Genomic DNA, 22,758 nt, shown 5'->3' on the forward strand with positions numbered 1-22,758 from the left:
TCTGGAGCCCATGGAGATTGCATTTGTATTACTGATACCATCATTCAAGCCCCCTCCTCCAGGGAGCCATATAAATCAGAACTCAAGTAAGATGACCCCTGATGGGACAAATCTATCTCAACCCAGGTGGACCTGAATGCCAGGGGAATGATTTGGAGTGGCCTGTGTGGTTCAGCCTGGATTCCTCTATAGAGTCCGCAGACCAACTTCTGGTCTTCCAAGACTAGTAGCTGCTGCCGCCGCCTCACAGCTCACCCCTTTAGGAACTACCTTACGCCTTAAGGTTTTGTCCTCAAGAGGGCCACTCCTATCATGATACAGGGGTGCAAAGACGCAGGCTCTGGCCCTCAAGGTGGGTCACCCCACTTTCAGAGCCTCCCCGTGAGGGGAGGACTCAGTGGCGGCCGAATCACTGCTGGATTTCTGCTTTGGCTCCAATCTGCATTTTGTTTTGCCTGAATGTGTTCCCACCGTGCAAGCTTCCAGTTCAGAGGCTGAGCCTAGGGACCCCAGCCCAGGGCTGCATCACCCAGGACAGGCCTTAACCTGCTTCCAGAGGCTGTACTGGAAAATGATTGCTTTCATTCTGGTGCTAAGCCTTGTGTGTTCAGGGCCTGTTTGGCAGCAATCCTTGTTTTTAACCTAGTCACCCTTATGACTTAAATTCATGTTTTCACACCTGTGTTAAATCCTTAATCCTCCCAGCCTCTCTGGCCCATCTCTTACACACGCATACACAAACACACACTCATGCACAGTCACCTCCTTTGCATTTGCTTTACAATCCACAAACAGCCACAGTGGAAGAATATCATCATTGTCCCTCTCCACAATGGGATTTCTAGGTAAAGTTTGCAATAGCTGTTTTTCTTTTTCTTCTTCCTGTTGTTCCTTGTTGAGCTGGTTTAGAATACTGGAGGAGATGGACAAAGGTTTTACAATAGTGGCATTGCCTGGGAAAAAATTCAGGAAGTTTATGGATGAATAATGCTTCTTGGATTCTAATTCATCCTCCATTCTCACTTTTATCTCTCCTGTTTTTTCCTCCTATCTGCTCACTCACAGGGATATCTCCACAACTGTAGAAACTTCAGATTGGCATCAGCAAGCAAACTTATAACAAGTGTTTATGCCACTTTAATAGGTGGAACTCGAAATTAAGGGCTGTCTGTACCCATCAGCTTTGAATCTAGTCATACTAATTACCCTCTGGGAATTTGGTAGCTTGGAGGGCATTTTGCTATCAGAATCTAAATGAGATAGAGGTAGAGATAAGTATAAGAAGACAATATTGGAGAAGAAAAGATTCTTTGCAAATACCAGAACCAGCCCATATTCACTCCTTGCTAAACTGATGCTTGTAAGAATCTCTTCAGTTGTTTTCAAAACCAGTGTCACACACAACTTCTACTCAAAAGTCCTATAAGGATGCAAAGCCCTCTGGTGACAGTGCCCCTCTACTCTGTCGAACAGAACAGGGAAGTGGGGCTCATCTGCTGGGAGTCAATTTTTCTGATGCTGTTCTTGATTTGGTCCTTGCTACTGGGTTTCATTTCAAGCCTAGAAATGCTGTGAGGCCCTCCAGATGCAAGCACGCCACCTTCTAAACGTGCATGTGCTCTGCCTCCACCACAGATGTGCTGGTGCAGATGTGAGACATCTTTGCAAGCCACTGAAGATTATTTCAAGCATCAGGCTAACGAGAAGTGAATATGGACTGATTAGTGTATTTGCAAAAATTCTTATTTTGTGATAGAGAATAGCTTCACATGTCCCATTGGCTTATAAATGCAAGTAATCAATGTGTTTGTGTAAATATTTAGGAATGTCCACCGACACATTCATGAATCAAAGGACTGTCATAATTGCCTTCGTGAGATCTGACAGACACAAACTTAAACAGGATCATTCATGTCTTAGAAGTTTTCCTCAGAGAACTAAAAAACCACCATGATTAAAGAAACATTTCTACCACATGGAAAATCTTTCAGGAAGAATTCATGCTTCACCACATTCAATTGCACACTTCTTCAGATCTAACACTTTATGATTTAGTTTCATAAATCTACTTTACATCTACTTGGCTTGCTGATAGTTTTTTCTTATTTTTCTATGAGTGTATTTTTAAAAATAATTATTTCTATTTTAATTTTATTTCTTTCATTTATTTTTTTGTTTGTGTGGTACTGAAGAATCAAACCCAGGGCTTCATGCATGCTAGGCAAGCACTCTACTTCTAAGCCATCTTCCCAGCCCTATTAGTGAATATTAATTATACAATATATTGGGATTTGACATGACATTTTCATATATGTATATTTTAATTGCACTCAACCCCCCCTCCCCATTATCTTTTCTTGTCCCCCTTCCCTCCTCCTCATTGGTCCCCTTGGCTGATTCTTGAACTACTAAATCATTTGCTAATAAATTCACAGTCATTCACAGAACAGAAAGTTCTAGATCTTTGGAGGTGTAATATACTTCAGAATGGAGTCTCTGATAACCTCTGTTTCTGTTGCCTTTTCTCCCTCCCTCCCTCCCTCCCTCCCTCCCTCCCTCCCTCCCTCCCTCCCTCCCTCCCTTCCTTCCTTCCTTCCTTGTAGTAGGGATTGAACTCAGGGCCTTGAGATTTCTAGGCAGGTGCTGTACCACTTGAACCATGACCCCAGCTTCCATTTCTTCTTCCACAATGAGGATTAATAATTACTTGGTAGACCTATCGTGACACCACATTTGTAGCTAACAGTTTCTGTCACATAGTAGGTATTAATAAATGGTTGTTTCTGACTGTCTCCATTTCTCTCCCTGAAAGTCTATTCTAGGCCAGGTATGAAAGAGAACCAGCAGAGGTCAGGTTATTTAAGTCTCCCAGTACTATTGGAAAGTCAAGTAATTTATAGGATTAAGAGAAAGAGAAGGGGAAGTCGTGATGGAAAGTTTGGCACATGCCCACTTGGACCAACTTGTCTTCCTTCAACCTGGAACCTTGCCTCTGAATTCTTTTTTATATTAGCATGTATTAATTATACAAAGTAATAGGTTTCATTATGACATTTTCATACAAGTGTATAATGTATTTCGGTCATATTTAATCCCCGCCTATTATTATTATTCCCTTCTGGTCCTCCCTCTCTCTTTCTGCTGGTCTTCGGACTTGCTGATTCTATTATTTCCTTCAAATAGGCCATACCCCTAGTCCTCCTTCCCTCCCTCTCTTTCTCCCTCCCTCCCTCCCTCTCTCTTCCTTCCTTCCCCCAGGCTTTTCTGTGTCTGTGTCTCCAGGTACTGAGGTTTAAGTCCTGGCTTGTGAGGACTGAGGCAGCCGAGCAACCTCTGCCTCTGCTTGTGTGTCTGGGGTGCTGGCACCATGCCCTGTTTGTGAGCTGACATGAGTACAGCAGGTAGGTCTCACTAACTTTTTGTCCAGGCTAACTTTGAACTGTGATCCTCCTGATGTCTACTTGCTGAACTGGGATAACTGGCATGTATCACCATGCCCAGCTTCTGGTGGACAATTCTGTAGAGCACTTTACATCTATTTTGTTCATCCATGTCGATATATGTTTGTTTCTCTGAGCAGCTGCTTTCTTGTGAAGTTCTCTCAGGACGTGACCAATGGTATTAAAGTAGTGAGCCACAACTGAAGTGCTTGCTCCTTTTTCCACGGTGCCTGGCATCCCGCAGGTGCTAGATGCATACAGAGTGAACACATGAATGATTTGATTAGATTCCTTGAGGAGGAAATTCAAGTAACCTTGTATTGATTCCAGGATTTTAAAATTTTCCTCAACACATTATTGCTGTGAACTCCAAAGAGGGACTGGCATGGTTTGATGCTGGGTAGACTTGGGAAAGGGAGGGGCAGCTGCTTGTTCCCTTGACAGTCCTCATCAGTGAGGGGTCCACTCCTGCTGTTATATGCTCTTCTACTTCCTGAGGTCCTTCTTTCCTCTGCCTTCGGTCATCTTGTGTATTTCTTTACTTTTCTGCTTGTCACTTTCCCCTGTTGGTCAGGGCTGGACCCTGAGCTGAATCTTGACATGGATTGAACTCTGGAACTGCTGCTGACTTCTGTACGGCCCGGGACCACGTACTCTCCCCCTCGGAGCTGCAGCTCTCTCAAGGATAATGGCCAGGCCTGCTTCACAAGTGAAGCTGTGGTGAAGGTTGAATCTGATCACTCGGATTGGGCACTTAGTGTGACTCCAGGCAGGCAGGCAGGGCTCTGTGAGGGACTATCATAATTATGATGTATGGCAGGCCATAGTTACTATGTAGCACCCGATGCTCGGTCCATCCACTACGTTTCAGAGTGAGTAGTTGGAGGACTGACCCTTCCAGAGTGCCGTAGAGCTGGCTCTCTGCTTCCCCATCTGAGCTTCTCACCCGGAACAGCCTCCTGGAGGTTCCCAGAAACTTGCACACAAGAGATCAACCAGGACAGGGCGCAGCGATGAGTGGAAGGAAGTTACCCTGGTGTGTTCAGGGCTCTTTGCTCCCTCTGACTCTTTACTGCGGATTGTGAGAGGTATGTTTTGGGGTGGGAGTTTTCACTACACCGCTGTTTCTGTTCACCAAGCCACAGGAAGTAACCACAAGGCCCCAAGGCTAGCCTTGGGCAACCACAGGGCCGGTGCCCTGGGGAGGCTGTGGGGACAAGCAGGTTTCGGCCTTCCGCCTTCTCACAGAAGATGCAAATGATTACCTCAGAGCTGCGGGGTCTGGGTGTAGAGGGCTGACCAAGCTTCCTGTGCACCCAGGAGGCCTTGCTGGCAGGATGAAGGACCCCGGCTGGGCAGGCCTCCTCATGCCTGTTCCCCTTCTACTTCCTGCCCTAGAAAACCTCCAAACCAAAGCAAATTTACTGCTGTGATAGTTTATAGCATGTGGTGCTTCTAAACCATGTCTTCACATTTGATTCCTATGTCCAGAACAATTCTAGGAGACTGCAGGAAGCCTGCTGTCACCTACCAGGAAAGATAGACTAGGCCATGTGGCCCAAGACCACCTGATTGGTTGATGGGTTTGTGCATGGGTTCAGGATTCCAGGACCCTCAGTCCCTGTTAGCCATTTTTTTTGAGCTCTTTATGATTTTCATCTGTTGTCAGATGGAGGCTTAAGCAGAAAGATGGACTTTGGTGGGTCCCTCAGTGTTTAGTTATCCTCAGGTCCTTTCCAGAAATACGATTTGAGACAAGCCACTTGTTCTCTGAGCCTTGGTTTTTCTGCACAGGGCAGGCGATGGTACCTCGTCTGCAGCCAGCTCTGAGATTTCAATGCAGGCCTATGTGTCTGGGACCAGCACAACATTAGCTACACAGAGGGTGTTCATCAGCTCATGATCTCTCCTATTCTGCATGATGACACTAGGCTTCAGGAGCTCATAGGGTGCAAATGAGATCTGGCCGACATTTTCTGTGTACATGAAGTTGAGCCTTTTGCTTTAGTCATATTTAGAAATTTGGGGTGCAACTATGCAACATAAAGTGTGGTCCTGGCTCGATTAATCGTGTTTCTCAAGATGCAGAGTTTTCAGGACAGCTTTCCCAGTACTGAGTGCCAAGACTGTTTATCATTTTGTTTCACTGGGTTTTCATGGTTACCACATCCAGCTTCTTACATAGAGTGGTACCAGCATGTGGTGGCATTGGAGGATGCTTGGCCTGTATTCCTTACCTGTGCTAGACCGTTTGTCCTGCATCACTCCTTGCTCTGCTTTCCTGCAAGAGAACTCAGCATACTTATCAAGGTGAGGGCTGTAGATGGCTTGAGGGATTCCAAACTCTCAGAGAATGCTTGCCTTTGGGGAAAAATGTATAAGGAGTTGAGGCATTCCTTCTTTGTGTGTTTCTGGGGCTTGAACCCAGGACCTCCCATTTGCTAGGCAAGCACACTAGTTACTCTGCCACAGTCAAAGCCAGTTTTATTTTTAGCTTGCAGATAGGATCTTGCAGTTTTTTCTCAGGCAGGCCTAGATCAGTGATCTTCTTACCTCTACCTCCTAAGTATCTGAGACTACAAGAATGTGCCATCTGGGCTGGGAAGGTGGCTCAGTGGTAGAGTGCTTGCCTTGCATGCATGAGGCCCTTGGTTCGATTCCCAAGCACCACATAAGCAAAAAGAAAAAAGCCGGAAGTGGCGCTATGGCTCAAGTGGTAGAGCGCTGGCTTTGAGCTGAAGAGCTAAGGGACAGCGCCCAGGCCCAGAGTTCAGGCCCCATGATCGGACCCCCCCCCCCAAAAAAAGAATGTGCCATCACAACCAGCTTATTTACGAGACAAGTCTCAGTGTCTTTATGCCTGGAATGGCCTTGAACTTTGATGCTTCTGAGTTGTTGGGATTATAGGCATATACTACCATGCCCAGCCCAAGAAGTTCCTTCTTAGTCAGTTTTCATTATTTCATCATGGTTTTTTTTTTTTTGACATGTGTAGAATAACAAGTGATCTTTGAAGCTCAACGTACGTCTTAGAGAGATTGACTCTATCAGTGCCTCTGTCTCAGACCTTAAATTCTCTATAGTTAGAAACTCTGTGGCAGTCATTACCATATACCTAAGGCTAAGTTCAATACAGACTTTCAATAGATTTGTTTTGAATGAGCAAGATTCATTCATGTATTCAACAAAAGTACTGAGAAGAATCCGTGGGAGCTGCACAGATGGATAGATGGGAGACCACTTTTCAGAGCTCTAGGTAGCCATGCTATTTAAGTAATGCAGTACTTGGAGCAGTCTTCGATGGCCTTGGAAGTGAGACTTGGTTGAGAACAGATGTGACAGGCAGAGGTGCACCGCCTTCCAGTGAAACCATTTTTGAGCCCCTCCAGGGTTGGGGGAGTGAGAGATATTTGGCTGTTTTGAGACTATTTCAGGGCCTTCTGTTTTGTACCTTCCTATTTTAAGTCATTCTAGTATATATTATTTTCTTCTTAGGATCCCACTGTGATGGAGAGTGAAATAATGTACTTGAAATCATTCCCAATAGTTATTATTTAGTTGACTATTCTTCACTTAACAGTCTTTTTTTGAGTTTCTGTTCTGTACTGGTCTTAAGCTAGGTTTGGGGCCCATAGGTGGATGAAGGTCAATGATAGCTCTTTGGGGACCTCTCACTGTAGTATAGAAGGAAAATGATTCATGCATCATTATAATGCATCCTGGTGAGTACAGAGGGCAGATAAAAGAGAGGACCAAGGTGAGCAAGGCTGACGATACTATTGGCTGTCAGAGGGAGCTTCAAAGAAGATATTTTGGGATACAAAGAATGAATAGGAATTTTTAAGTAGTGAAACATGTCATGAATATGCACAAGGGCAGGCCATTGTTTGACTTCAGAGAAAATGATTAGGGTAACTATTTTAGTGTTGCCATATGAAATACAGGACCCACAGTCAGATGTGAATTTCAGGTAGACAATGCATTTAGTTTTGGCATGAGCGTATCCCCAGTGTTTGAGAGACAGGGCTGCACTAAAAATATGGTTTCTTTTTTTCAAATTCATATTTAACTGGATGCCCTGTGTTCTTATTTGCTAAATCTAAGTGTGACCATATTATATGGTTCTCTGAAAGTCCTTTGAAAATTAGATTTTTAGCTTCACTCCTATAGGCGGTCTAAGAAAAGGTGTTTTTTTTTTTTTTTTTTTTTTTAAATCAGAGAGTGATGTAATATGACTTCTGTTTTAGAACTACTATCTCATGTTGTGGTTTGGATAAGAAGTAATCCCAAGAAAAGGCTTACAGGTAGATGGTTTGGCTCCCAGCCTGTGGTGATGCTGAGAGGTGATTGGATTTAGGAGTGCTAACCTCGTCAGTGGATTTATCCACTGATTGATTCATAACTGAGTGGGCTACTGAGAGGTGGGTCCTACATGGAAAAGGTAGGTCACTGGAGCGTGCCTTCAAAGGGTCCATCTTGTCCAGACCTTTCTCTTTCACTCTCTCTGCTTCCTGGCCACCATGAGGTAAAAAGCTCTGCTCTACCAACATACTCACCACCATGATGTTCCACTGCAGCACAGCCTAGAAGCAATGGGTCCAAGTGACTACAGGCAGAATGCTCTTTATCTGTGCACCCAAACAAACCTTTCCTTGTTGAAGCTGATTTGCTCAGGTATTGTGTCACAGAGAGGAAAAGTGACCTGTGCACTCTGGCTCCATGAAGGATGGCATAGAAAGGGGTCAGGGAAGTTAATATGAAAAGAGAGAGAACGAGCGAGCTAGAATCCTGAACAAACACAACAGCCAAGGGAGTGATTCTCAGGGGAAGGTGAGATATTTTGGAAGGAAATCTGTGAGGTACTCAAGGATCAGGAAGTTGGGGAGGGTGTTAGCGCTGGCAGCTCTTTCTAACTACAGGCCCAGAAATGCCTGTCCTTCAAAGCTTATGACCTTCGGAATGCTCACTGCCAACAAAGCTCATTTTAGGGGATTCTCTGGAGACTGAGATTCCTTGCCATTAACCACAAAGCTCAGCCCTTCATGTCTTTCAGACACATTCTCTGGCTGAATTCAGAGCCAGATAATCATGCCTTGATTAAGTGGCCAAATCCACACTAGGCACAGGTGGAATCACTTAGGACTCTACTGTTAGAGGAGTCTATAAAAGAGAATGTCTTCCTTACTTTCCTAGGAGAGATTTATTTTTCCAATGGAAGTGTATATTTTAGGAGAAGAGGGCCAGTTTTTATTTCTGGGATAAAATACATCAGTGGCTTCATAGAATTATAATTCAGTTCATCAGACATGCTTCTAGGTAGCCACAGCATCCTGGTAGGGTCTCCTTGGATCCCACTGGAGAAGGCAAATCCTGGAGAGAGAGATGACTGGCCCCAGGTGGCTGGCTGCCCTTGAATCAGGACAGAGGAGATCAGTAGTCTCAGTTAAAGTATGTATGAATGTCATCATTCTTAGATTTTTCTCTAAAAGAGTCTGGAAACACAGTGCTTTTTTTTTTAACTTCATAACTTCCAAGTTACAAAGAATTTTTTCCCTTAATATTCTTTAGTTTGAACTCAAATATTAATGAAAGTTGCTTTGTGAGAGGAGGATTGTGATATTTGACAATAACCTCATCTTATTCCCATTGACAGCCATCTTAAAACAGCTTAGTTCCTGAAGGTTTTTGTAGTGTTTACAGTCTGGAAAAAGCAATGTTTATATGAGTAAGAAATAAAGGCTAGTCATTGAATGGGTTTTTAGTTGCAGGATCCTGACATTTGGGTGAAGGTAAACTTTCCTTTCAGTTAGACACATTAGCATTAGCTTTCAGGGCCAAGTTGCATTGACAAAGAATAAAGTGAAAAATGCTGTATGTACATTTCAGGAATGAAATGTCATTTCTTCTTTTTTAATATAATTTATTTATTTTAAAATTTATTGTAAAGGTCATGCACACAAGGGTTACAGTGATATAACTCAGATAATGAGTTCATTTGAACAGTGTTACCCCCTCTCTCATTTTCTCCCAGTTTCCCCCCTGCTGATCCTTCTCTTGCTCCACAAGTTGTATATCTCCTTTCCAACATAATGAATAGTGAGTATCACTGCTGAATGGTCCACCTTGTGTCCCACAGTTTCTGTTCCCCTTCCCCATTCCAAATCAGATAAACTTACATACAAGACAAAGGGTACACAAATGAAACACATCAACAAAATGGAATAAACCAAAGAAAAAAATTAAAAAAGAACCACAAACAGTATAATAAAAAGTTTCTTGTTTCCATTTCTTGGAGTTCATTTTGATAAGCATTGTTTTATATGATCTATTGAGCCCTTGTGATCCTTTCCTAAGAATATCCTTTTTTCTCACTGTGTGAATGTTTATAGAGTGCTGTTTAATTAATCATGTCCAAGTGTAATCATTTGTCTTTTACTACCCACTGGGTTTATTTGTAGATTTATAGGCACATTCAGGAATGCTGTCTGGGTTCACTGACTGCCTGTGCTGAATTAATTTCAGGAGACCATTGCTGCTAAGAAATACCAATCAGGGTTAAAGGATTTGTCAAGAGACCCCCACTTATCCTCTTGTCACTGAGATGCTCCAACCAAACAGGTCCTGAGCTATGAGTTATGTATTCTACATCCAATTTTCATGGATAATTTGGAGAATCCCGTCTCACTGAATTCCTTTTCTTTCATGTCTTCTGTGAAGCCCCTTCCAGCCCTTCCTCAGATGGAACGAACGGAGGGAGGGGTATTAGCTGTGGGAAGAGGGTTGCTGGTGGCTGCATCTTTCATCGTCTTCATTTCTACCCATCCACATTTTCCTGGTGTTGTCTTGTTCCTTTCACAAGGATCAGACACATCCCATTCTTCCATCTTGATGAAAAGTATGACAAAATATGAAGTGCTAATCCCTCAATGAGACATGGCAACAATGAGGATCCCCAGTTAACTCTTAGGACTGGCCTACAGCACATTCTAGAACACATCCATAGTCTACAGTATTGGACCTTTGCCATCAACACCCCCACATCTGCCAGCCCCACAGGCTATATACTCCATTTACTTACTCACCAGTCTTTTTTTGAGTACCTTTCATGTGCTAAATAGTTCTCTAGGCAGTAGATAGAAATGCACAAAACAGCCAATCACTAGCCAAATATTTCTCACCATTGGGACTCCCTGATATCCAGAGGGAACCACACCCCCCAATCTTATACATAACTTAGGTAAGAAGTTTAAAATATTTCCTTTTATGTTGTTAATGGATGGTAATCTTAAGAAAAAAACAACTTAAATGTATCATCTGGTTTGACAGATGACTGTCTTAAAAATTCTTCATGCAGGGTCTTAAGGTGAGTGATCACAGTAGCCTAACCCAGAGATTGAGTTGCCACTCAGCCTGGTGTTGAGGCTGGTGGACATAATGTGAGCAACAGCAGTGTCTCTTCCTTTCAATGGGTTGTGTATATTTCTCAAACTGTGAAAGCCATGGTATGGAAGTGGCACTAAAGTGCTTGACGTTTCCTGCCGTCATTGTACTCTCTCCAAACTTGGATAATACAGTTCTTGTGGTGGCAGGAAATCACCTCCCCAAAGCATCTATGCTCTGGTGCTGAGGAGCTATAACAATGCAACACCACATGCTAGCAGGTGGAACTAAGGGAGGTGATCCTGGACAGGGTGGAGGGCCCAGCATGATCATATGAGCCCTGAAGAGTGGAAGAGGGCTGTCTATCCAATGGGGTTAGAAATAGGTAGGCCAACCCAACACACATCCATATTTGCACTATTCACAGTAGCCTAAGGATGGAAATAACTCATTGGTGGAGTATGGTGGATGAATGGATGAACAAACTGTGCTCTTTATAGGCAATGGATTGTGATTCGGTCCTAAAATGGAATAAAGTACTAATGCAAGCCGCTACCTGGGTGAACCTCTAAGGCATTAGGGTACATGAATGAAGCTAGACACCTAAGGTCACCTACTCTATTGATTCTTCAGATGAAATATCTTGATTAGGTAGATCCATAGAATCAGGGAGCAGATTGGTGATTGCTGGGGACTAGAGAGAGGAAAGATAGGGGGTGATTTCCTGCTCAGTAGTTTTGGAGGGTATTAATTTGGGGAGGTAGGAATGTCTTCAAACTAGATGGAGGTGGTACTTGCAAGAAATGTCCCTGCATTGTTCACTTAGAGTGGCTGTTTTTATCTTACATGGATTTCACTTTGACTTAGAAAAAAAAGATAGGCAACAATAGAAGAAGAAGCAGGAAAGATAGAGTATGAAAGAACTCATTGCTGTTGATGTTGGAGATGGAGGAAGGGGACTGTTGTCCAATGGGTACAGACAGCCTTTAGAAACTGAGAAGAGGTCTGAACTGACAGCCATTGATCATACAGGAACCTTAGTCCTAGAACTAGGAAGAAGCATATTCTGTCAGTTGTCACAACAAACTAGCAGACAAATTGTACCAGAGAGTCTCCAGAATGGGAAGTGTTTATAGACGCTCTGATGTTAGACCAAGGAGAACTATACGAGATACAACACGTTGTGCTGTTAGAAGTCACTAAGTTTTGGCTAACTGGTTATAATGATCATAGAAAATGAATACAGAGCCTTTCCTGGAGTTCTCTCTTCTCTCTTTCTTCATTATCAAACCCATTCCCAGCATTTTCTGTCCAGGAATCTGCACCTCTCTGAGTCCTCTGACTATGCAGGCTTGTCTGAGATCTCTCCTTGTGTTCTGGTGCACAATCATGACCTTTGTACTGGCTGAGGTCCTCCATTGCTTATAGATGCTGAGGTTCCATTTCTGAGTGGATGCCAGCAACAACCCATCCCCCGTCTTTGATCCTCCCAATTTCCACTAATTCTGGATGACTTTCTGATGTCAGCTTGCTGCTGCTCTGTGCCTGAAGGTTTGTTTGTTTGTTTGTTTGTTTTTAAAGCACTTCTGTGTCTATATGTGGTCAGATTAGATATACCTGCTCCCTGCCTGGCTGCAAAGACAGGAGTCTTAGTGGAGGTCCCAGAATGCCCTGCTCTTCACAGGTCCCCTGGGAGAGTCTGAGCCCATTTCCCATCACTCTTCCCAATTTCCTTGCTTTTTTAAATATCACCCCCTTCCTGTGGGGAACTGGCTTATAACTTCCTGGGCCAGCTATGTTGTGAAAACATGAAGCCGTTTGTAACAAATCAGTGTCTTCAAAGGTTGGGCTTTTCCCCTTTCTTTCAAGTCCCTCCTTCAACTTGTCACGGTGGTTTTCAAGTTGCTGTTAATATTGTTCTAAGTAAAGAAGGAATTGGAACTTAGATCATTAGTAAATGAGTTTACTATTCATATTTATACGATGTAACGCAAGCTTTAACTGTAAATGAGTTTTCAATGAGTATGTAGAACATTGGAAATGCTCAATTCACATTCTGTAGCCTATGTATTGAAGTTCAAAAATTTTAAAAAGAGAATTTCCAGGAGATCATTAAGTCAAGCAGGGCCCCTTCTGAATGCTGGGCCTTTGAGATGGTATAGTGAGCAGACTAGACAGATCCATATTGCCTGCTCCCTCACCTCCCTCCTGCTCATTACCCACTTCTGTATTACATTCTGCTCCCCCATTTTCTCTCCTCTGTGACGGTAAACCTTGGAGATTTCCTGTGTACACTTGAATCCTTGCTCAGGTTCAAGTTGGAGGATGGGGGAGGCTCCACCTTGCTTCTCCACACGGCTTAGTCCTTTGCCAAAGGGACATTAAGTCAGGGCTCGTGGTTGGAGCTCGTGTGCCTCAGGAGCAGCTGTGGTAGCATTGAGGCCTTGCTGCAGAGGGCGGGGAGAAAATGGTAGATGACATAGAGGGTGGCCCTCATTTCACAGATGGCGAAATACAGCTTTATGTGTCTTTAAGCCAAGGGGAGCTGGAGCCCACAGGAGGAGCCTGACTTCCTGAGCCCAGGGCTCTTACTGCCCTTCCCCCAGATCGTTCAGAGATTAGAGGGTACTGAGCATTTGGTAGAAGAGGGGGCCCTTGCAAGGGTAGGTGCTACTGCCCTCATTTTGTGATTCGATGCACTCTACTCATTGGAACTAGAACCTTTTCCTGAGAGAAGTACTGACTCTTCCTTCCTTCCCTCTTTCCTTCCTTCCTTCCTTCCTTCCTTCCTTCCTTCCTTCCTTCCTTCCTTCCTTCCTTCCTTCCTCCCTCCCTCCCTCCCTCCCTCCCTCCCTCCCTCCCTCCCTCCCTCCCTCCCTTCCTTCCTTCCTTCCTTCCTTCCTTCCTTCCTTCCTTCCTTCCTTCCTTCCTTCCTTCCTTCCTTCTTTCTTTTTTTGCCCCAAATCTTTCTTCTGCACCTGGTGCTGGATGGCCAAGTTGCTCTGCCTTTGTTTCCTTCTGATTTTCCAAGAAGAGCTAATCCCAGGGTTGGAAGTAAGAAAGTGGGTATGAGAGACAGCAACCTGGCTTCTGGGCTGCCGTTCTCAGCTGCTCGGGGCCTATTACACCACAGGGAATGGTGTCAAACGCTTGAGGGGTTCATCTTGCAAACTTGTCAGCTTTCCTTACAACACGAAGAGGAGAGGAGTAGACTGTGTGGTAAGATACTTTGTTCTGAAATGTCCTCCCTTTGTATTTTCCTAACTTCTGTAAAAATAAAATAACTTTGGCATGAAAGTCATTTGTGAAAATACAAGTCAGCGAAATGGAATTTGTAAACTTCGAGTGAAGCAATTGTTTGGATTATCTTGTTTCAATTAAGATGCCCTGCCCGTTGCCTTCCAAGAAGACGGGACTTTGTTCTTTTCTGTGTTCAGATTATGTTGTGCCCTCATTCTACCTCTTAAAGAGGCAGAAAATGGAAGGCCAGGGAGAGGGCAGACAGCAAGGCTAGACAACTGACATGATGCACTAAAATAAGCACAGGTTTGAGTCAAAGAAGAATGGGTTCAAACTCTGGATCTGACTGGCTAGCTGTGTGGCACTGGGTATTTTATCCACCCTCTCTGACTTTCATTTCCTCATCACAGCAATGAATATACTTCCAACTTAATTTTGAAGGATGTTTAGATTGCACTGTGAAGGTGCTGTTATTTCTGATTCCTGTATGGCTCCCTCTCTAGATTTCCAATGTCCCTTTGAGCTGTGTGACCTTCCAGAACTAAGATGTAATACACTTGGCCTGATAGTCCTTAACTGTGCCTGCCCTCCATTCATTTGAAAATGTATACAGAATTTCTGATCCATTCCAGGCCCTGGGTTAGGAGTAGAGATTGTGGGATAAAGGGAGTCTTGGCCTCGAACCCTATGAAGGCCAGAGACAAGTAGCAGACACCAAGGAGGGGTTGTGTGGGTTGGGGTGGTGGGGGAGGGCACGAGATGGGCAGTGTCCTGAGGGGAGCAGCATGGCCCATAGGTGGCCTGAGAGCTGCCTGCTTCGTAGTGGGCCCTCTAAACCCCTGGGGAGGGAACAGGTGCTGGGGGCAACATTCCTGAGGATAACCACAATTGTGTCCTCTGGTTGTTCAAGCCCTCTCTCCCTTCTTTAGCCCTAGCTGCTTGGACAAGAGGCTCCCCCAGGGCCCTACCTGGTCCATGGGACTGGCCCTGAGCTGAGGAGATGGAAGGAGCCACGGCAGCTGTCTGTCCATCCCTGCCCTCTGATGGAAGCATTTAATCCACTGCCACCTTGTCTGTGCTGTTGCTTCCTTGTGAGATCCTGGCTTCCCAAAGGCCACGCTACCTACTGCTGGGTAGGAAACTGGGCACTGCTTCCCAGAGAAGAAGGACCTGGAATCCAAAGCTGCCTTTGCAGCCAAGTTCACAGGCCTGGGGCCCATGTGTGTCCAGGCAGAGGGGCTCCAAGTCCACGTGATGTTCTTTACAACCAGCACCACAACCGACTCAACCATTGCTCTCTGAGCTGGCAACTTGAGTGTTTCACCAGCAGTGCGGTATGCAGATGGTGCTCAGCTGATGTGGGTCCCCAGCTACAACCGCATTTAGCTTTTGATCTTTTCATGGACTAGCAGCACGCACCTCTCCTTCCTGAGCTTCCCTCCTTGCGTCCAGCCCTGAGAATCTGTTTGGGTATCACCAGTTTAGCACAACGGTGTCACGGTTTTAGGCCCAGGAGCTTCTGCAAACCAGCAGCGAGTCCCCGGCCTGGTGTGTGACATGTGACCCACTGGCCATGCTGCCTAAGTTTTGTAACTTCTCTGGACTCCTGCTTCATCACAAGCAAATGTTAATGATTCCGTTGTTCTTTAGTGTCAGGTTTGTGGAAACATGATTTATTTGTAGTGTGACGGTTCTGTGAGGTTTGAAAAACAATTGCATAGAGTCTGGTAATTACCAGAGCAGTTCAACCATTCCAAAATGTCCCTTGTGCCTCCAATGTGGTCCGTCCCCCCATCCCCTGACTCACAGCCCCTGGGAACCACTCATCCATCCATTTGTGACAGTTCCAGAATACTAAGGCAAATGAAATTATAGCACGGGTACTGGTTTGAGTCTGGATTTTATTCCCACATAGCCAAATGTGCTTGAGATGCATTCAGATTGTTAACTATGTAACCAGTTTATTCTTAATATTATTATTCAGTGTTGGGGTAAACCACAGTGGTTTCTCCATTGTTGATGGCCATTGGAGTTGCTTCAAGTCTTAGGGATTACTGTGAAAATTCGCATCCAGTTTCCCTGTGTATGTATGTTTTCATTACTCTTGGGTAAATACATAGATGGAGGTTTACTGGGTCAAAAACAAGTTTGTTGCTTTTTAAAAATGGCCAAATTATTTTTCAAAATGGCTGTATTGTTTAAACTATCCACTTTTTAAAATTAAATTTTACTTTGGATAATTGTAGAATTACATGTATCTTAAGGAGTTTAATAAGGGAACTCTGGAGTCAACTCATTTTCCCTCAGTGGTAACACAGTGTAAAATTATGGTACAATGTCAGAACCACTAGACTGTTATAGCAGGACAGAGATGGTCCTACCCCACAGACATCTTCTAACTGCCTCTTCAGTCCTCCTCACCATAGCTCTGAGGACCTGGAATCTCTTGTCATTTCCATGTTCTGCTATTTGAAGGGCATTATTTAAATCAACTAAATATAGAGTGTGTAATCTTTGGAGATTGACTTCCCCCTCTCCACCCCCACCCTGTGTAATGTCTAGGGATTTATCCAGGTGCTGTTGCCTACAGTTTATTCCTTTGTCTTACTGGGCTGTATTCCTGGCAAGGAGAGTCCCCATTTGCTAATCTAACGCCCAGCCTAAGGATATATGGATTTGCAAGTTGAAGCTATTACCAAGAAAGTTGCTGTAAATGTTCGTGTCCAGGCATTTCGGGACACAGAAGCTTTACATTTTTCTCTGGGATAAATAACCAGGCTTGGCGATTTCCCTTGTAGGCCTTTAGACCTGCCATTTCTGCAATGTAAAACTATTAATTCTGCGAAGCTCCTCATATAACTCGGTTTCTCTTAGGTAGAGAATTGTCAGAACAAATGAGGACAGAAGTTGTATGTGCTCACATGTTTGCTTTGCTACCCAGACCTCTACGAAATACCCCATTTCCCTTTTCAGCCTCGCGGGGATGCTCTGTACTAGATGTTATGTTGTCAGCCCTTCCCAGACGTCTCCTTTCATGGCTTCTTTGTGTTCTTTTATTTTTCGATTATGCTTTCAATAATTTCCTTGCCAACATTGTCTTGGACACCTTTCTTCCCGGCTCTGGTGGTGCTTAGCATTGTCCATCACCGTGCTTTCGCCAATTTGAATTATGACGGTGCTCAACTAAGTGTGACCCCTTGAGCACCATGACCTCTCCTGATGCCCTGCTTCTGCAGAGGTCTCTACACCATGCTCATTCATTTCATGGGGATCTCCAGGGATCGGGGATCATTTGACTGCATTGTCTGTGGGCTTTGCCTCAAGAAATCCACTATTGAGCTGTGCACCTGAATAAGTATAAAACCGAGTGGCAGGCCTTCAGGGAGGAGGAAGAGCCTACATACATTGGGTTAGCCAGCAGGGAGGGGACCAGGGAAGATGGGTTATTCAAGAAGGCTGAGTGTGGGCAGAGCCTATTGGTGAAGGCAGAGCTAGGGAGCAGGTGGGGGGAGGGAGGGGTGTTCTCACCTGTCTCCGGACAATAGCAGCAATCAAGGATCATTCCTTCTTCTCTCGCATCTTATTTAATTTTAACAATCCTATAATCATGCACAAATTCTCCTGTGAAGTTCCAATTCTTATCAGGGTTTGGCAGGTGGAAGATAAAGACCCAAGCTATGCTCACATCAAGCAGGTAGGGGAAGTAAAAGCTTTCCTTCAGAACATGGGCTAAAACCACAAGAAGAGTGCTTGTGTGGAACCAGGGAAGAGAGAGCCCACACCAGGGCTGGGACATCAATGCCTATCAATGTACCCTCTCTGAGTGGAGCCTCTGTGGTTCTCTTAGCTTGCCTCTCCCCCAGGACCTACTTCTCTAGGCACTAAAAAAGGAAAGACACCCCCCCCCCACACACACAGATGTTATACAGAGATAACATAAAGCCAGGCCTGATAGCATCTGGTCTGTTCCCCAGAGATGCAGATAATCATTCTTTGAGCTTCCCAGCCAGTCATCACAGCCAGCCAGGTGCTACAATAATGAATTCAAGAAATAGTCTGTTGTCAAAAGGTTTAAGGTGTGTGTGTGTGTGTGTGTGTGTGTGTGTGTGTGTGTGTGTGTGTGTGTGTGTGTGTGTGTGTGTGTGTGTGTGTGTGTGTGTGTGTGTGTGTGTGTGTGTGTGTGTGTGTGTGTGTGTGTGTGTGTGTGTGTGTGTGTGTGTGTATTTATATCAGTACCCTGCTTATTTCAGGGCCTGTTGGTCTGGGTTGAAAGGTTCACTTACTAGGCTGCTGTTCAACCACTTGGGTCACATATCTAGCCCAATTTTGTGTTCCCTTCCTGGGCTGGCTTTGATCCATGATCCTCTTGACCTCAGTCTCCTGAATAGTTAGGATTATGGGAATGAGTCACTGGTGTCCAGCTGAATAAAGCCTTTCTAATCACTAGTGTGGATCTCACTGCATTTTGCTCCGAGACAGTTGAAAGGGGCCAGCAGAAGGGTGATAGGAAGCCAGACTCCATCCTCAGAATATTGCAGCTGCTTGCAGAGAAAACAACTGGATGTGAATGTCTAACTTAGTCCTGAGCCCTGGCTTACAGGACTAGGTTGCTCATGCTCAGATTCAAGCCAAACCTCTTTGGGCTAACTTGGAAAGACTGCTGGACTCCATCATCAGAAAGAACAGAGCACCGTTTTCTTTTCCAGAGTACAATATTAATTGATGTAAATGAATGCCTAACCTAGGCATGTTCAACAACTTCTCATTTTCTGGAAATAACACTCATTTCCTGGAAATCCACAAGAATATTCTAAGGCGGGAAGCTGTGCGGGTGTTTTCCTGGGACTTTGTTGCTGGCGCCTCTTTCCCGGCCTCTCATTCCATCCCTCAGTTCCTGGGATCCGGCTGGAGCAGTTTCTCTGCCCATAGCATACACAGGAAATGTCCTGTCACCCAGAGCTGGTATGTGGTAACTCAGCACCTGACAGCTTTGTGCTTGTAGTTCATAAAATATTTACCTGGTCCCCTAGAAACTCCCCTTTGAGTCATGTCATCTCTACTGATGCCTTTGGTACAACTCTGTGAACTCTGCACCCCCATTTTTTTGGGGTCATTCTACATACATTAATGTGGTGAGCATAATGTATGATCTGAGAGTCGAATTAGTCATTAAGATTGCTAAAAGAACCCACAATTGCCAATTGCCACAGATAACAAGTGAAATATGTATTACTCAGTGAAGAAAAACAAAACAACAAAAAAAGAGGTAGCTTGTGGATCGATTGTTTTTCAGTGAATTCTGACATTGTGGAAAGAGACAATGTACCCCTGACATTGCTCTCTCCTGACAGTGGTATGAAGCTTGAACTCATGGCTTTGTGCTTGCTTGACAGGTACTCTACCATGTGAGCTACATCTCCATTGCCTTTTGCTTTGTTATTTGGTTAGTCTGGTCTTAGATTCTCAGCCTCCTGTGTCTGCCCCTGTGAATAGCTGGGATTGCAAATTTGTGCCTGTATACATGGCCCTATGCTAATCTTTTAATTACCAAAATTCAAGATTACTTTTGAAATGGGAAAATTTATTTTTAATGGGATTGACAAAGTTTCCATTCTTTGATAAAGTAAAGAAGCATGGATTCAATTTTTAATTGATGTTTGACACATTTATTAAGTACTTAAAGGGCACTTAGTTTGTAAAACCTCGTAAAGTTTTATGAGCATCTTTAAAGCCACCAGACAGATTAAGATAGTGATTCTTTTCAGACCCATGAAGATTCTTTTCACTAGGCCACCCTATTATCATTGCATTTTGATTTCCTACTTTTTAATGTGTGGTTTCTTCTACTCAAAATCTGTTTTTTTTTTTTATTCTTCCATATCACATGTGTATTAGTGTCTGGTTTCCTGTTTCTTTCCTTCTTGTTTTGTGTTGTTACATGGTAATATATCATTTTGCTATAGCACAATTTACATATTCACACTCTGATTAAGGAGCAGAGTACTTATCTCCTGATCTTTGGCAATTATCAATAAGCGTGTCTTGAATAATCCTGTCCAATCAGCTCTTTCTGTGGATGAATATTCTCATTTCTTTTGGGTAGGAGGGGGAGTTCATAGGTGAGTTAACCAAATCACTATCCAGTGTGTTTGTAAAAAATTTACATTTTTAATAACAAAGATTTCCTGCCTGAACCCAGCACCGCAGCAGGGTTTTACTTTGGCAATGTTAGTTTCCTTAGGTGACTGTTATATATCTGAGCATTCAGTTTTGCAAATTTCTCAATCAACTCTCTTATTCTTTTACTCTTAAAAATATTTTCAATTGACAAAATATAATTCCATAAAGTTGTGGGATAAAACATGATGTTTTGACCTATGCATATGTTATAAGATGGTTCAAACTAGTTAACAGTCATCATTTTAGCAACTTGGTTCTTTTGTGGTTAGAATATTAAAATAGTATGAGCAATGTTGTAGTATACCATACATCATTATTTATGGTGGTTATCATGCAGCACACTAGATTACTAAAACTTTTCCCTCTTGTTTAGTAGCAACCTTTTACCCTTTGAGTCTTCTATTTTCTTTTGCTATTTCCTTTCCCCCAGTTTCTGGTAACCATTTTTATACCATTTTGCTACTCTCTATGCAACCATATTTTTAAAAAGCTAAAAAATTATTGTAGGTGTGAGATCATATGGTATTTTTCTTTCTATGCTTGTATTCTTTCATTTAGGATAGTGTCTTCCAACACCATCCATGTTCTTACAATGATGTACACTTCCCTTCTTTTTAAAGGCCCTATAGCATTCAAATATATATATATATATATATATATATATATATATATATATGCCACATTCTCTTCATTCTCCCATTTCCTGATAGATGCTTGGGTTTCACTTATGTCTTGGTATTTGTGAATAGTGCTTACTGGAACAAGACAGATGTCTCTTTAATATACTGACGTCCATTCCTTTGGATACACACACACACACACACACACACACACACCACATACAATTATGCAGGACAACTGGATCATTTGGTAGTTTTAATTTTTTTAGGTTCAGAGGCATGTCGATATTATTTTAAAATCTGGCTGCATGAATGAACACCAAGAGCGCGCAAGAGTTCTTTATGCATCTTGGTGTCATTAGTACTTGCTATCATTTATGTGCTTGATAAAAGCCATTCTAATAGATGTGAGGTATTAGCTCATTGTGGTTTTATTCTGTATTTCTCTGATGGTTAGGGATATTGAGTTATTCTTATTTGCCTTTTGGCCATTTAGGTTGGTTTAGGTCTTATGCTCAATTTCCACTGGGTCATCTGCTTTCTGAATTATTTGACTTTCTTATATATTGTGGGTAGTAGCCCTTTAAATTATGGTTTGCAAATATTTTCTCCCAATCCAGGGGGTGTTTATTTACTCTTCTGGTCTTCTTTGCTATATAGTACTCTCTCATGTGGAATTAAAAAATATTCTGAATAGCCAAAGCAATCTTAAGCAAAAAAAAAAAAAAAAATGAGGCCGTACTCCTTGATTTCAAAATACATTATGCAGTTGTTATCAAAATAGTATGGGCCTGACATAAAACACCTACAAGGACCAATGGAACAGGGCAGGAAACCCCAAAATAAAGTATTTATAGTCAATTGGTTTTTAACAAAGGTACCAAGGATAAGCAACGAGGTAAGGACAGTTTCCTAATTGGTACTTTTAGGAAAACTGAGTATCCACATCCAAAGCACTGAAATTGGAACTTTATTTCACACACTATATATAAAGAAATTCAAATGGGATAAAAATCCCTCAAAATAAGATCTGCAACTGTAAAGCAGGAAAAAAAGCTCTATCTCATTAGTCTAGAAAACAATTTTTTGGTTAAGAACTCTAAAAGCACAGACAATAGCAACAAAAATAGATCAATGGGACTGTATTTCTTGCCTTTAACTATTTGACTTTCCTCATTGGGCAAATTCTTTGAACAGACATTTCATAGATAAATTATTTGAGAGCCAGGTGGGGGCTAGTGGCTAGTGCCGTACGTCTAGCTACTAAGCAGGAGGATACCTAGAGGATCAGAGCTTGAAGCCAGCCCAGACAAAAATGTCTGTGAGATCCCCATCTCCAGTTAAGCAGTAAAAAGCTGAACTGAAAACATGGTTCAAGTAGTATGGCACCAGCCATGCTGAGCAAGCATGAGGTCCTGGGTTTAAACCCTGTATCTGGCCAAAGAAAACTCAAGAATTTCGTGAAAGAGTGGCCTTTTTTCCCACCTACTTCAGGAAAAAGTCAAAGGTGAAACATGTCTGAAATTAGTCTCTGCCAACAGTTTGCCATTGTTTTTCTTCTTTGTTTGCTGTCATTATGATTAGAACTTTCTTTGAGGTACAGTTATGAATGAATGGGTAAAACCATATCTGAGCCCAATTCCAGCTTCTAGAAAGTTCTCCCTTGGCACTTATCCACCTTTCCAACATGACTGCTTCCTCTCAAGCCTTCTGCGGTTCTTCTGGTGTTTGGAATTGCTGCCAGTTATGATGCAAAACTGCCACTTTTATCATTCGAGGTTCTGTTTTTCTTCTATTTATAAAACTTCTGGTATAGTTTTGCAGAGAAAACATTATCTCAATAGTTGACAACATTCCTTTTCTGAATGGAATGCTTTAAAAGCAGTTGCTACAATGTA

General features: G+C 43.1%; 1 long non-coding RNA gene across 1 annotated transcript in view; it reads left to right on the forward strand.

The window, feature by feature from the left end:
• Positions 1-4,416: 4,416 nt before the first annotated feature.
• Positions 4,417-22,758, forward strand: part of LOC138822446 (uncharacterized) — a 106,316-nt gene continuing 87,974 nt past the window's right edge. Inside the window, exon 1 of the long non-coding RNA XR_011370462.1 lies at positions 4,417-4,528. This is a non-coding gene — a long non-coding RNA (uncharacterized lncRNA). The remainder of the gene's footprint in view (positions 4,529-22,758) is intronic.

Source organism: Dipodomys merriami, unplaced genomic scaffold, assembly GCF_024711535.1.
Source record: "Dipodomys merriami isolate MVZ:Mamm:240054 unplaced genomic scaffold, mDipMer1.0.p SCAF_110, whole genome shotgun sequence".
NCBI lineage: Eukaryota > Metazoa > Chordata > Mammalia > Rodentia > Heteromyidae > Dipodomys > Dipodomys merriami.